Raw genomic sequence first — 16,490 nt, forward strand, 5'->3', positions numbered from 1 at the left:
AGACTCTATATGCCCTTGTGTTCGAGTCATAACCAAGTAAAAAGCCTTCTACAGCTTTAGGAGCAAATTTAGATTTTATACCTCTTTTAATAAGAATAAAGCATTTGCTCCCAAAAACTCTAAAATATGAAATATTGGGCTTTTTACCAGTGAGGGGTTCATAAGATGTCTTCTTGAGGATTCGGTGAAGATATAATCGGTTGGTGGAGTAGCAGGCGGTGTTAATCGCCTCCGCCCAAAATCAGTCTGGTGTCTTGTACTCATCAAGCATGGTTCTCGCCATGTCTAATAGAGTTCTATTATTCCTCTCCACTACACCATTTTGTTGAGGCGTGTAGGGAGAAGAGAACTCATGCTTGATGTCCTCCTCTAGAAATCCTTCGATTTGAGAGTTCTTGAACTCTGTCCCATTATCGCTTCTAATATTTTTTATCCTTAGCCCGAACTCATTTTGAGACCTTCTTAAGAATCTCTTTAAGGTCTTTTGGGTCTGGGATTTTTCCTGCAAAAAGAATACCCAAGTGAAGCGAGAATAATCATCCACAATTACTAGACAGTACTTACTCCCGCCGATGCTTGTGTAAGCGATCGGGCCGAATAAATCCATGTGGACTAGCTCAAGTGACATGTCTGTTGTCATTATGTTTTTGTGCGGATGATGAGTGCCAACTTGCTTCCCTGCTTGGCATGCGCTACAAATCTTGTCTTTCTCAAAATGAACATTTGTTAGTCCTAAAATGTGCTCTCCCTTTATAAGTTTGTGTGAAGATTCTTCATTCCAACATGGGCAAGTCGGCGATGCCAGAGCCAACCCATAGTCTTAGCAATTAAACAAGTGTCAAGTTCAGCTTTGTTATCATTAAAATCAACTAAATATAGCTGACCCTCTAACACTCCCTTAAATGCTATTGAATCATCACTTCTTCTAAAGACAGTAACACCTACATCTGTAAATAGACAGTTGTAGCCCATTTTGCATAATTGAGAAACAGAAAGCAAATTGTAATCTAAAGAATCTACAAGAAAAACATTGGAAATGAAATGGTCAGGAGATATAGCAATTTTACCCAAACCTTTGACCAATCCTTGATTTCCATCCCCGAATGTGATAGCTCTTTGGGGATCTTCGTTTTCTCATAGGAGGAGAACATTCTCTTCTCCCCTGTTATGTGGTTTGTGCATCCGCTATCTGTCGGCGTTTCGAGACAGGGGGGTCCCTAAGCCGACGAGTGAGTGTGCTGCGTGCCCCAGCCCAGATGGGTCGAGCGCGTGGGCGAGCGCGAAGGGGGGAGAGGCGAGGTGGCCGGTGTCGAGTGTGAGAGAGGTGGAAGTCCCGCGGCCTTCGTGTTCGTCCCGCGCCCAGGTCAGGTGCGCTTGCAGTAGGGGGGTTACAAGCGTCCACGCGGGTGAGGGAAGCGAGCGGCCCCAAGAGAGCGCCTGTCCCGTCCTCGGTCCCGCGCGGCCAACCTTCTCTAAGAAGGCCCTGGTCCTCCCTTTTATAGTCGTAAGGAGAGGATCCAGGTGTACAATGGGGGGTGTAGCAGAGTGCTACGTGTCTAGCGGAGGGAGAGCTAGCGCCCTAGGTACATGCCAATGTGGCAGCCGGAGAGATCTGGGCACCCTGCTGGCGTGATGTCGTGGCTGTCGGAGGTGCGGCGGAGCCTGGAGGAGGGACAACTGTTGGAGCGGTCGAGTCCCTGCTGACGTCGTCCTGCTTCCGTAAGAGAGCTGGGGGCTGCCGTCGTCATAGAGCTTGTGGAGCGCCATCATTGCCCCTCCGGCGGAGCTGGCCGAATGGGACGCCGGTCTTGTTCTCCGTGACCCGAGTCGATTCGGGGTAGGATGATGATGGCGCTTCCTGTTGACGTGGCGGTCTGTGCCCTAGGCAGGGCGACGTGGGGGTTCCTCCGAAGCCGAGGTTGAGTATGCCTTCCGTTGCCGTGGCCGAGCCCGAGCCAAGGGGTCGGGCGAGGCGGAAGTCGTTCGGCCGAGGCCAGGGCGGAGTCCGAGCCCTGGGGTCGGGCGAAGCGGAGTTTCGTCGTCTTCCGGGTGTTAGCCCGAGTCCGAGCCCTGGGGTCGGGCGGAGCGGAGTTCGCCGTCTTCCGGGTCTTAGCCCGAGTCCGAGCCCTGGGGCCGGGCGGAGCGGAGTTCGCCGTCTTCCGGGTCTTAGCCCGAGTCCGAGCCCTGGGGTCGGGCGGAGCGGAGTTCGCCGTCTTCCGGGTCTTAGCCCGAGTCCGAGCCCTGGGGTCGGGCGGAGCGGAGTTCGCCGTCTTCTGGGTCTTAGCCCGAGTCCGAGCCCTGGGGTCGGGCGGAGCGGAGTTCGCCGTCTTCCGGGTCTTAGCCCGAGTCCGAGCCCTGGGGTCGGGCGGAGCGGAGTTCGCCGTGGCGCCTTTGGCAAGGCCTGACTGCCTGTCAAACTCACTCTGTCGAGTGGCACTGCAGTCGGAGTGGTGCAGGCGGCGCTGTCCTTCTGTCAGACGGGCCAGTGGAGCGGTGGAGTGACGGCGGTCACTTCGGCTCTGCCGGGGGCGCGTGTCAGGATAAAGGTGTCAGGCCACCTTTGCGTTAAATGCCCCTGCAATTTGGTCAGTCGGTGTGGCGATTTAGTCAAGGTTGCTTCTGAGCGAAGCCAAGGCCTCGGGCGAGCCGGTGATGTGTCCGCCATAAAAAGGGGGCCTCGGGCGAGACGGAAGTCTCTCGAGGTCGGCTGCCCTTGGCCGAGGCTAGGCTCGGGTGAAGCGTGATCGAGTCACTCGTGTGGACTGATCCCTGACTTAATCGTACCCATCAGGCCTTTGCAGCTTTATGCTGATGGGGGTTACCAGCTGAGAATTAGGCGTCTTAAGGGTACCCCTAATTATGGTCCCCGACAGTAGCCCCCGAGCCTCGAAGGGAGTGTTAGCACTCGCTTGGAGGCTTTTGTCGCACTTTTTTGCAAGGGGACCAGCCTTTCTCGGTTGCATTTCGTTCCGGTGGGTGCGCGCGAGCGCACCCGCCGAGTGTAGCCCCCGAGGCCTCGGAGGAGTGGTTACACTCCTTCGAGGTCTTAATACCTCGCGTAATGCTTCGGCTGGTCTGGTCGTTCCCTCATGCGAACTGGCCGTAGCCCAGGTGCACGGTCGGGGCCCAAGCTCTCGGGCTGGTATGTTGACGCTGTCAACGATTTGGCCGGAGCCGGTTTTTGCGAGAGCAGCCCCCGAGCCTCTGCACAGGGCGAGAGGACGATCAGGGACAGACTCGACTTTTTACATACGCCCCTACATCGCCTTTCCGCAAGGAGGAGGGGGGGAGTGCGCCATGTTACCCTCGATGGGCACCGAACATGGTGTCTCCGGTGAGCTGCAAGCGGGTGATCCGAGTGGACGTCCGTGCCCCGTTCGTTGGGGGTCGGCTAGGGGCCCAGAGGCACGCCCAAAAGTACCTGCGGGTGATTTGCCGGACCCGGTCCCCTGGCGACGGGGTCCGAGGGCTCGATGCCTCCCTCCGATGGGATTCCGTTACAAGATCGTTCCCGCTGGTCTCGGAAATGTCCTAGGGTACCTCGGGAGCGCAGCCCGAGCCTCGGTTATGTATCGAACGTACCCCTGGTCATCCCTCGCTCGGTGTCTGAGGCGACTGTGAACCCTTCGGGGGCCAGCCTTCGAACCCCTGATCAGTAATGGGCGCGGAGCCCGAGTAGCCTGAGGCGGCCATGGAACCCTTCGGGGGGCTGGCCTTCGAACCCCTGACCAGTAGTGGGTGTCGGGCCCACGCGATCTGAGGCGACTGTTGAACCCTTCGGAGGGCCAGCCTTCGAACCCCTGATCAGTAGTGGGGGGCTCGGAGCCCGGTTCCTTCGCGGAGAAGGATCCCTTTCGGGGTATCCCCCTTTCCCGGTCCCTGTTGCAAGAGATAGAGAAAGAGGAAAACGGAAAAGGATACGAAATCAGACGACGTGGCGTACCTTTTCTGACGCGGTTATTACGGCGAAGGTGAAGCGTCGCGCGCTTCTCCTGCCCGAGGCGCCGCGTGTCCCGCCGCGGAGTTAATACGACGGGGCGAGTGGTTGGCGGGGCGGACGTTGCGCGCGTGCGATCCGTTCGAGGAACGGGTCACGGGTGCACCGTCTCCACGCCGTGAGAGGAGGCTCTCTCGCCCACGCTGCGTCTTTTTTCCTCTTGTTTCGAGCATCTGGACTTTGTTGGTAACAGGGATGTTTGTGTGAGCGAGAGTTGCTTTTCGCGGAAGGGACGAGTGAGGTATCCGTATCCCAGAGGCGTGGGAATCCCTCGGCTCGGTCGGCCTTGCCGCTTACGCGTACTTTCACCCGTCCATGAGGCCCTGTCCCCGACTTAGCCGAGAAAGCTTGGAGGACTGCTTCGGCAGGAGAGCTTCCGAACGTGAAGACTTGTTCGGTCCACGGAATCGCTTTATCCGAGCGCAAGTTACTTATCGCAGAAGGTGATGAGTGAGGTATCCGTATCCCGGAGGTGTAGGAGTCCCTCGGCTCGGTCAGCCTTGGCTGCTTACATGTACCCCGTCGTTTCCAGGATCCGCTTTCCGAAGTAGTCAAGAAGCACGAAAGAAATCCTGCTAAAAAGAGATCCTTTTTCGAGGAAAAATTCGACGCAGAGGGGGTCTCCCCCCTTTTAGCCCCCGAGGGAGGGTCGGGCTTTGCCGAGGCTAGGCCGACCCTTCCTTGACGACTAAACTTTGCGTAGGTGCGAGGTATATGAACAACTTGAAAACATCTTAAGGGTAGAAGCGACGTAGCTGTTTGATGTTCCAAGCGTTGCCGTAGATCTCGCCTTGATTGTTGGCCAGCTTGTATGTTCCGGGCTTCAGAACTTTGGCGATGACGAATGGCCCTTCCCAGGGGGGCGTGAGCTTGTGCCTCCCTCGGGCGTCTTGCCGCAGCCGAAGCACCAGGTCGCCCACCTGGAGTTCTCGGGACCGGACCCCTCGGGCGTGGTAGCGTCGCAGGGACTGTTGGTACCGCGCCGAGTGTAGTAAGGCCCTGTCCCGAGCTTCCTCCAGCTGGTCCAGCGATTCCTCTCGGCTAGCTTGGTTGCTTTGTTCGGTGTAGGCCCTCGCCCTCGGGGAGCCGTATTCCAGGTCAGTGGGCAAGATAGCTTCAGCCCCGTAGACCAGGAAAAACGGCGTGAAGCCCGTGGCACGACTCGGCGTCGTCCTTAGGCTCCAGACCACCGAGGGGAGTTCCTTCATCCATCTCTTGCCGAACTTGTTGAGGTCGTTGTAGATCCGAGGCTTGAGCCCTTGTAGAATCATGCCGTTGGCACGCTCTACTTGCCCGTTCGACATGGGATGAGCCATGGCGGCCCAGTCCACCCGGATATGGTGATCCTCGCAAAAATCCAAGAATTTTTTGCCGGTGAACTGGGTGCCGTTGTCGGTGATGATGGAGTTCGGGACCCCGAAGCGATGGATGATGTTGGTGAAGAACGCCACCGCCTGCTCGGACCTGATGCTGTTCAGAGGTCGGACCTCGATCCACTTGGAGAATTTGTCGATGGCGACCAGCAGGTGCGTGTAGCCCCCGGGCGCCTTCTGCAAGGGACCGACGAGGTCCAGACCCCATACAGCGAAGGGCCAGGTGATGGGTATTGTCTGCAGAGCCTGAGCGGGCAGGTGCGTCCGCTTTGCATAGAATTGGCACCCTTCGCAGGTGCGGACAATTCTAGTGGCGTCAGCCACCGCCGTTGGCCAGTAGAAGCCTTGCCGGAAAGCATTTCCAACAAGGGCTCGGGGTGCTGCGTGGTGGCCGCAAGCCCCCGAGTGTATTTCTTGCAGCAGTTCCCGACCTTCGGCGATGGAGATGCATCGCTGGAGGATGCCCGAGGGGCTGCGATGGTAGAGCTCCTCTTCGTCGCCCAGTAAGACGAATGACTTGGCGCGTCGCGCTACCCGCCGAGCCTCGACTTGGTCGAGGGGTAGCTCTCCTCGGCGGAGATATTGCAGGTACGGGGCCCGCCAATCTTGATCTGGCGTGGCCCCGCTCTGCCCTTCCTCGACGTTCAGTGCCCCGCCCTCGGGGGCCGAGGGTACCTCGGGCTGTGCCGAGGGTACCTCGGGTTGAGCCGAGGGTACCTCGGGCTCGGGCGCGTCGTCGAGCTTGACGGAGGGTTGATGCAGATCCCGGGAGAAGACGTCCGGGGGGACTGTCGTTCGCCCCGAGGCCATCTTAGCCAGCTCGTCTGCAGTTTCGTTGTAGCGCCGAGCGATGTGGTTGAGCTCGAGCCCGAAGAACTTGTCTTCCAGGCGCCGAACCTCGTCGCAGTAGGCCTCCATCTTCGGGTCGCGGCAGTGGGAGTTCTTCATGACTTGGTCGATGACGAGCTGCGAATCACCGCGGGCGTCGAGGCGTCTGACCCCTAGCTCGATGGCGATCCGCAATCCGTTGACCAGAGCTTCGTACTCGGCCACATTGTTGGACGCCGGGAAATGGAGGCGCAGCATGTAGCGTAAGTGCTTTCCGAGGGGCGAGATGAAGAGCAGGCCCGCGCCGCCCCCCGTCTTCATCAGCGACCCGTCGAAAAACATGGTCCAGAGCTCCGGTTGGATCGGAGTCGTTGGCAGCTGGGTGTCGACCCATTCGGCCACGAAATCCGCCAACACCTGGGACTTGATGGCCTTCCGAGGGGCGAACGAGATCGTTTCGCCCATGATTTCCACCGCCCACTTTGCGATCCTGCCCGAGGCCTCTCGGCACTGGATGATCTCCCCCAGGGGGAAGGATGACACCACAGTTACCGGATGAGACTCGAAGTAGTGTCGCAGCTTCCGCCTTGTCAGGATCACAGCATACAGCAGCTTTTGAACTTGTGGGTAGCGGATCTTAGTCTCGGACAGCACTTCGCTGATGAAGTAGACCGGCCTCTGAACGGGCAATGCATGCCCTTCCTCTTGCCTTTCGACCACAATCGCGGCGCTAACCACCTGAGTGGTCGCGGCGACGTAGACCAAGAGGGCTTCTGCGTCCGCCGGGGGCACCAAGACAGGCGCCTTTGTAAGGAGCGCCTTCAGGTTGCCGAGGGCTTCCTCGGCCTCAGGGGTCCAAGCGAAACACTCGGCCTTCCTTAAGAGGCGGTACAGAGGCAGACCTCTTTCGCCGAGGCGTGAGATGAAGCGGCTCAGGGCCGCGAGGCATCCCATGACCCTCTGTACCCCTTTTAAGTCCTTGATGGGTCCCATGCTGGTGATGGCCGCAATCTTCTCCGGGTTGGCTTCGATGCCTCGCTCGGAGACGATGAACCCTAGGAGCATGCCTCGGGGCACCCCGAAGACACACTTCTCAGGATTAAGCTTGACTCCTTTCGCCTTGAGACACCGGAATGTCACTTCAAGGTCGGAGAGGAGGTCGGAAGCCTTCCCCGTCTTGACTACGATGTCATCGACGTAGGCCTCGACTGTGCGACCGATGTGTTCGCCAAACACATGGTTCATGCACCGCTGGTACGTTGCGCCCGCATTCCTCAAACCGAACGGCATGGTGACATAGCAGTACATGCCGAACGGCGTGATGGAAGAAGTCGCGAGCTGGTCGGACTCTTTCATCCGGATCTGGTGATACCCTGAGTAGGCATCGAGGAAGGACAGGGTTTCGCACCCAGCGGTGGAATCCACGATTTGGTCGATGCGAGGCAGAGGGTAGGGAACCTTCGGACATGCTTTGTTGAGACCAGTGTAGTCTACACACATCCGCCATTTCCCCCCTTTCTTCCTCACAAGCACAGGGTTGGCAAGCCATTCGGGATGGAATACCTCTTTGATGAACCCTGCTGCCATTAGCTTGTGGATCTCTTCGCCAATCACTCTGCGCTTCTCCTCGTCGAATCGGCGCAGAGGCTGCCTGACGGGTCGGGCTCCGGCCCGAATATCCAGCGAGTGCTCGGCGACATCCCTCGGTATGCCGGGCATGTCCGAGGGACTCCACGCAAAGACATCGGCGTTTGCGCGGAGAAAGTCGACGAGCACTGCTTCCTATTTGGGGTCGAGCCCGGAGCCGATCCGGACCTTCTTGGTGGTGTCGCCACTGGGGTCGAGAGGGACGGCCTTGACCGTCTCCGCTGGCTCGAAGTTGCCGGCATGGCGCTTCACGTCTGGCACCTCCTTGGAGAGGTTCTCCAGGTCGGCGATGAGGGCCTCGGACCCGGCGAGGGCCTCGGCGTACTCCACGCACTCCACGTCGCATTCGAACGCGTGTTTGTACGTGGGGCCGACGGTGATGACCCCGTTGGGGCCCGGCATCTTGAGCTTCAGGTAGGTGTAGTTGGGGACGGCCATGAACTTCGCGTAGCATGGCCTCCCTAGCACGGCGTGGTAGGTTCCTCGGAACCCGACCACTTCGAACGTCAGGGTCTCCCTTCGGAAGTTGGAGGGTGTCCCGAAGCAGACGGGGAGGTCGAGTCGCCCGAGGGGCTGGACGCGCTTCCCAGGGATGATCCCGTGGAAGGGCGCAGCGCCTGCTCGGACGGAGGACAGATCGACGCGCAGGAGCTTGAGGGTCTCGGCGTAGATGATGTTGAGGCAGCTGCCCCCATCCATCAGGACCTTGGTGAGCCTGACATCGCCGACAACGGGGTCGACGACGAGCGGGTATTTCCCCGGGCTCGGCACATGGTCGGGGTGGTCGGCCTGGTCGAAAGTGATGGGCTTGTCGGACCAGTCTAGGTAGACTGGCGCCGCCACCTTCACCGAGCAGACCTCCCGGCGCTCTTGCTTGCGGTGCCGAGCCGAGGTATTCGCCGCATGCCCTCCATAGATCATGAAGCAGTCGCGGACCTCGGGGAACTCTCCTGCTGGGTGATCTTCGTTCTTATCGTCGTCGCGGGCCCTGCCACCCTCGGCGGGTGGCCCGGCCCTGTGGAAGTGACGCCGAAGCATAACGCACTCCTCGAGGGTGTGCTTGACGGGCCCCTGATGGTAGGGGCACGGCTCCTTGAGCATCTTGTCGAAGAGGTTTGCACCTCCGGGGGGCTTCCGAGGGTTCTTATACTCGGCGACGGCGACAAGGTCCGCGTCAGCGGCGTCGCGCTTCGATTGCGACTTCTTCTTGCCTTTCTTCTTGGCGCCGCGCGGAGCAGACGCCTCGGGAGCTTCTTCCGATGGGCGGCCCTGGGGCTGCTTGTCCTTTCGGAAGATAGCCTCGACCGCCTCCTGGCCAGAGGCGAACTTGGTGGCGATGTCCATCAGCTCGCTCGCCCTGGTGGGGGTTTTGCGACCCAGCTTGCTCACCAGGTCGCGGCAAGTGGTGCCGGCGAGGAACGCGCCGATGACATCCGAGTCGGTGATGTTGGGCAGCTCGGTGCGCTGCTTCGAGAATCGCCGGATGTAGTCCCGGAGCGACTCCCCCGGCTGTTGCCGGCAGCTTCGAAGGTCCCAGGAATTCCCGGGGCGCACGTATGTGCCCTGGAAATTGCCAGCGAAGGCTTGGACCAAGTCGTCCCAGTTGGAGATCTGCCCCGGAGGGAGGTGCTCCAACCAGGCGCGAGCAGTGTCGGAGAGGAACAGGGGGAGGTTACGGATGATGAGGTTGTCGTCGTCCGTTCCACCCAGTTGGCAGGCAAGGCGGTAGTCCGCGAGCCACGGTTCCGGTCTCGTTTCCCCCGAGTACTTCGTGATAGTAGTCGGGGGTCGGAACCGGGTCGGGAATGGCGCCCGTCGGATGGCCCGACTGAAGGCCTGCGGACCGGGTGGTTCGGGCGAGGGACTCCGATCCTCCCCGCTGTCGTAGCGCCCCCCACGCCTGGGGTGGTAGCCTCGGCGCACCCTTTCGTCGAGGTGAGCCCGACGGTCGCGTCGATGGTGCTCGTTGCCGAGGTGGCCCGGGGCCGCAGGCGCGGTGTTGCGCGTGCGCCCGGTGTAGACCGAGGCTTCCCGCATGAATCGGGAAGTCGCGGCATGAGGTTCCGAGGGATATCCTTGCCTTCGGGAGGCAGTGCTCTCGGCCCGCCGGGCCGCAGCGCCTTCCAGGAGATTCTTGAGTTCTCCCTGGATTCGCCGACCCTCGGTGGTTGACGGCTCCGGCATCGCGCGGATGAGCATTGCTGCGGTTGCCAGGTTCTGACCCACCCCGCTGGATGCGGGCGGCGGCCTGATCCTGACATCGTTGGCGACGCGGTGCTGGAGACCTTGGGGCAGATGACGTATTTCTCCGGCCAGGGGTTGGCCCACCCATGCCTGTCCGACGTCCCGACGGATCGGCTCAAGCGCTCCTGTTCCCCCGTTGAGCCTGGCCTGCGCCTCGCGGACTTGCTCGAGTTGTGGGTCGTAACCCCCCGCCGGAGCGGGGACCACAGCTAGCTCCCGGGGGATGTCGGCGCGAGGCACCGGCCTAGGGAGATCACCGTCCTCCGGCATGCCAAGACGGTTGCCTTCGGAGGGATCCCCTAGCTCGATGTGGAAACATTCGCGGCTTGGGCCGCAGCTCTCGTCGCCAAGGCTGCGGCTTCCATCGGAACAGTCGGATAGGCAGTAGTCACATGCGGTCATGAAGTCCCGCACGGCACTGGGGTTGCCAAGTCCGGAGAAATCCCAACCGATGCTGGGATCGTCATCTTCCTCGGACCCAGAGGGCCCGTAGGTCGAGACGTCCGTCAGTCGGTCCCAAGGCGACCGCATACGAAACCTCAGTGGGGTTGCACTCGCCTCAATGAGAGCGCCCGCCAAAACGAGGTCGTTTGGCGGGTTGAGGCCGAGTCGAAATGACGTAAGATGGGAGTTAGTCGGTACCTTTTGGTCGACGAGGAGCGACGTAGTCACATCGGGGACTGGTTGCACCGTCGTCTCTGGTTCGAGGGCGACGTCCTGCAGGCTTTCCGCGAGCGCGCCGGCGTCGTCTTCTTGCCCGGGGTCAGCGTGCCGCGGGGGGACGGTGCTTGCCTCCGTCTTGAACGCGAGGTCGACGTCCGGCGTGCCTTCCGTCGAGGCGTCGGGAGCGTCGATTCGCTCGACGGCCGACGAAGCGCGACCTCCCACCTGGCCTTGACGGCCCCGCCTCCTCCTCCGTTGGCGGGGGAGAGAACGGAGCGAGCCCGAATGTTGCCCTTCCACCACGCGGGGAAGACGTCGTCGATTCCGCCGCCGGCGGGCGGGTTGTCGACCGCCATTATCGTAGTCGCGCGGCGGTGGAAGAAGTATCATGTCGTAGCTGCCATCGAAGGACATGAACTCAAGAGTCCCGAAACGAAGCACAGTCCCGGGCCGGAGAGGCTGCTAGAGACTGCCCATCTGGAGCTTGACGGGGAGCTGTTCGTCAGCACGCAGCAGGCCCCTACCTGGCGCGCCAACTGTCGGCGTTTCGAGACAGGGGGGTCCCTAAGCCGACGAGTGAGTGTGCTGCGTGCCCCAGCCCAGATGGGTCGAGCGCGTGGGCGAGCGCGAAGGGGGGAGAGGCGAGGTGGCCGGTGTCGAGTGTGAGAGAGGTGGAAGTCCCGCGGCCTTCGTGTTCGTCCCGCGCCCAGGTCAGGTGCGCTTGCAGTAGGGGGGTTACAAGCGTCCACGCGGGTGAGGGAAGCGAGCGGCCCCAAGAGAGCGCCTGTCCCGTCCTCGGTCCCGCGCGGCCAACCTTCTCTAAGAAGGCCCTGGTCCTCCCTTTTATAGTCGTAAGGAGAGGATCCAGGTGTACAATGGGGGTGTAGCAGAGTGCTACGTGTCTAGCGGAGGGAGAGCTAGCGCCCTAGGTACATGCCAATGTGGCAGCCGGAGAGATCTGGGCACCCTGCTGGCGTGATGTCGTGGCTGTCGGAGGTGCGGCGGAGCCTGGCGGAGGGACAACTGTTGGAGCGGTCGAGTCCCTGCTGACGTCGTCCTGCTTCCGTAAGAGAGCTGGGGGCTGCCGTCGTCATAGAGCTTGTGGAGCGCCATCATTGCCCCTCCGGCGGAGCTGGCCGGATGGGACGCCGGTCTTGTTCTCCGTGACCCGAGTCGATTCGGGGTAGGATGATGATGGCGCTTCCTGTTGACGTGGCGGTCTGTGCCCTAGGCAGGGCGACGTGGGGGTTCCTCCGAAGCCGAGGTTGAGTATGCCTTCCGTTGCCGTGGCCGAGCCCGAGCCAAGGGGTCGGGCGAGGCGGAAGTCGTTCGGCCGAGGCCAGGGCGGAGTCCGAGCCCTGGGGACGGGCGAAGCGGAGTTTCGTCGTCTTCCGGGTGTTAGCCCGAGTCCGAGCCCTGGGGTCGAGCGGAGCGGAGTTCGCCGTCTTCCGGGTCTTAGCCCGAGTCCGAGCCCTGGGGCCGGGCGGAGCGGAGTTCGCCGTCTTCCGGGTCTTAGCCCGAGTCCGAGCCCTGGGGTCGGGCGGAGCGGAGTTCGCCGTCTTCCGGGTCTTAGCCCGAGTCCGAGCCCTGGGGTCGGGCGGAGCGGAGTTCGCCGTCTTCCGGGTCTTAGCCCGAGTCCGAGCCCTGGGGTCGGGCGGAGCGAAGTTCGCCGTGGCGCCTTTGGCAAGGCCTGACTGCCTGTCAAACTCACTCTGTCGAGTGGCACTGCAGTCGGAGTGGCGCAGGCGGCGCTGTCCTTCTGTCAGACGGGCCAGTGGAGCGGTGGAGTGACGGCGGTCACTTCGGCTCTGCCGGGGGCGCGTGTCAGGATAAAGGTGTCAGGCCACCTTTGCGTTAAATGCCCCTGCAATTTGGTCAGTCGGTGTGGCGATTTAGTCAAGGTTGCTTCTGAGCGAAGCCAAGGCCTCGGGCGAGCCGGTGATGTGTCCGCCATAAAAAGGGGGCCTCGGGCGAGACGGAAGTCTCTCGAGGTCGGCTGCCCTTGGCCGAGGCTAGGCTCGGGTGAAGCGTGATCGAGTCACTCGTGTGGACTGATCCCTGACTTAATCGTACCCATCAGGCCTTTGCAGCTTTATGCTGATGGGGGTTACCAGCTGAGAATTAGGCGTCTTGAGGGTACCCCTAATTATGGTCCCCGACACTATCGATTATCCAACTTGAACCACCGGATGCATAAACCTGCAAAACAATTTAGGCCTTGTTCTTAGGTACCCAAATAGTCTTGGGTCCTTTAAGCACCTTGGGTACCCAAACACAAGTCTTAGGACTCTTGTGTTTGCCCCCAACATATTTGGCAACTATTTTACCTAATTTGTTAGTAAGCACATAAGATGCATAAAAAGTCTTAAATGAAATGTTATGCTTATTTGATGCAATAGGAATTTCCTTTCTAGGCATTTTAACATGTGTGGTATGCCTAGAGCTAGATGCCTCATTCTTATACATAAAAGCATGGTGAGAAACAGAATGAGATTTCCTAGCATGAATTTTCCTAATTTTATGCTCACGATAATTTGCAGGGTATAAAATGTAACCTTCATTATCTTGAACCATGGGAGCTTTGCCTTTAACAAAATTAGACAGTTTCTTAGGGGCATTGAGCTTGACATTGCTCCCTTGTTGGAAACCAATGTCATCCTTAATGTTAGGGCGTCTCCCATTATAGAGCATGCTTCTAGCAAATTTAAACTTTTCATTTTCAATTTCATGCTCATTAATTTTAGTAGTTAATTGAGCTATATGATCATTTTATTGTTTAATTAGAGCAAGGTGATCATTAATAGCTTCAACATTAATATCTCTACATCTAGTGCAAATGGAAACATGATCAACAGTAGATGTAGAAGGTTTGCAAACATTTAATTCTTTTATCTTAGCATGTAATATGACATTCTCATCTCTAAGACAGGAAATAGAATCATTGCAAATATTCAATTCTTTAATCTTAGAAACTAAGCTATCATTTTCAGTTCTAAGACTAGAAATTGTATTATTCAATTCATCCATCTTAGCATTTAGACTAGCATTTTCATTTCTAAGACAGATAATTGAATCATGGCAAATGCTAAGCTCCTTAGACAAGTTTTCATATTTTTCTACTTCCTGAGCATAAGCATTCTTCACTTTAACATGTTTTTTGTTTTCTTTAATAAGGAAGTCCTCTTGGCTTTCCAAGAGATCATCCTTCTCATTAATGGTTTCAATTAGTTCATTTAATTTTTTTTCTTTTGTTCCATGTTAAGGTTGGCAAAAAGAGACACTAAATCATCTTCACTATCACTAGAGCTACCCTCATCACCAGATGTAGTATACTTGGGGGTGGCTCTAGATTGTACCTTCTTTTTCTTGCCGTCCTTAGCCATGAAATATTTGTGGCCGACGTTGGGAAAGAGGAGACCCTTGTTGACGGCGATGTTGGCGGCGTCCTCGTCGGAGGAAGAGTCAGTGGAGCTCTCGTCGAAGTCCCATTCCCGACACATGTGGGCATCGTCGCCCTTCTTCTTGTAATACCTCTTCTTCTCCTTCTTCTTCCCCTTCTTGTCGTTGCCCTTGTCACTATCACTTGAATTTGGATATTTAGCAATAAAATGACCAGGCTTACCACACTTGTAGCACACCCTTTTGGAGCGGGGTTTGTAGTCCTTCCCCTGCTTGAGGATTTGGCGGAAGCTCTTGATGATGAGCGCCATCTCCTCGTTGTCGAGCTTGGAGGCGTCGATTGGAAGCCTACTTTGGTGTAGACTCCCTCTTTTCTTCTTCCGGCGCTTTGAATGCAACGGGTTGCACCTCGGGTGTTGAGGTGGCTCCTTGCTCCAAGTTGACAATGTGTTTGAAGTCTTTGATCATTAGCTCAAAGCTCACAAACTTGTCAATCACCTCCTCATGAGACATTAGCTTGTATCTAGGATCTCCATGGATTAGTTGCACTTGAGTGGGATTACGAAAAACAAGAGATCTTAGAATAACCTTGACCATTTCATGGTCATCCCATTTTGTGTCCCGAGGTTGCACACTTGATTGACCATGGTCTTTAGCCGGTTGTACATTGCTTGTGGCTCTTCTCCTTTATTGAGGACGAATCGACCAAGTTCGCCCTCGATTGTCTTGTGCTTGATGATCTTGGTCACCTCATCTCCTTCGTGCGCGGTCTTGAGAACGTCTCAAATCTATTTGGCATTCTTCAATCCTTGTACCTTGTTATACTCCTCTCGACACAAGGATGCGAGGAGTATAGATGTGGCTTGAGAGGTGAAGTGCCTAATTTGGGTCGCTTCGTCCAAGTCATAGTCCGTGTCCCCCACCTTTGGTACCTGCGCTCCAAATTCAACAATATCCCATATGCTTTCGTGGAGTGAGGTTAGATGATGCCTCATTTTATCACTCCACATAGAATAATCTTCACCATCAAAATATGGTGGCTTGCCTAAGGGAACGGAAAGTAGAGGAGTGCGTTTTGAAATACGGGGATAGTGAAGAGGCATCTTACTATACTTGCGCTCATGGCGCTTAGAAGTGACGGATGACTCGGAGCTTGATGTAGAGGGCGACGATGAGTCGGTCTCATAGTAGACCACTTTCTTCATCTTATTTTTCTTGTCGCCTCTCCGATGGGACTTGATGGAGGAAGAGGATTCCTCCTTGTGCTTGTTGCCGAACTCCCTTGAGAGAGTCCTCCCCGAGATCGTGGGCTTGTCGCTGGGCACGATCTCCCTCTTGGTGTGATCTTCCGACATCACTTTGAGTTGTTAGACTCTAATGAAGCACCAGGCTCCGATACCAATTTAAAGTTGCCTAGAGGGGGGGTGAATAGGCGAAACCTGAAATCTATAACTTAAAATACACACTACAAGCCGGGGTTAGTGTTAGAGTAGAATTCAAGTCCGCGAGAGAGAGGGAAAAACAAATCAAGTGAGAAATAAGCGAACGAACACGGTGATTTATTTTATCGAGGTTCGGTTCTAAAGAACCTAGTCCCCTGTTGAGGTGGTCACAAAGGCCAGGTTTCTTTCAACCCTTTCCCTCTCTCAAACGGTCACTTAGATCGAGTGAGCCTTCTCAATCAAACAGGTCACTTAGACCCCGCAAGGACCACCACACACTTAGGTGTCTCTTGCTTTGATTACAAGTCACTTGGGAACAAGAATGATAAAGGAAGAAGGGCAATCCAAGAAGCAAGAGCTCAAAAGAACACAAAATCTCTCTCACAAGTCACTAAGTGTTTGAGTTGAATTTGGGACTTGGAGAGGCTTTGATCTTTTGAATTGTGTCTAGGAATGAATACTAGAGCTCTTGTAATGAATGTGATACTCAGAAATATTGGATGCTTGGAGTTGTGGTGGTTGGAGGTATTTATAGCCTCCAACCACCAAGGTAGCCGTTGGGGAGGCTGTTGTCGATGGGCGCACCAGACAGTTCGGTGTGCCACCGGACACTCACTGTTCAGTGTCCAGTGCGCTGCCAGGTCACCTAACCGTTAGGGTTCGGGTCGAAGTCGACCGTTGGAGCTTTGTCCTCTTGCGGCACCAGACAGTCTGGTGCTACACCGGACAGTCCGGTGCCTCTCTGACTTGCTGCTCTGACTTCTGCACTTCACTATGCTGCACTGTTCACGCTATCATAGTCGACCGTTGCGCTGGATAGCTGTTGCTCGCTGGCTCACCGGACAGTCCGGTGAATTATAGCGGAGCGCGCCTGCATTTTCCCGAGAGTGGCTGGTT

The sequence above is a fragment of the Zea mays genome, chromosome 10 (assembly GCF_902167145.1).
Source record: "Zea mays cultivar B73 chromosome 10, Zm-B73-REFERENCE-NAM-5.0, whole genome shotgun sequence".
NCBI lineage: Eukaryota > Viridiplantae > Streptophyta > Magnoliopsida > Poales > Poaceae > Zea > Zea mays.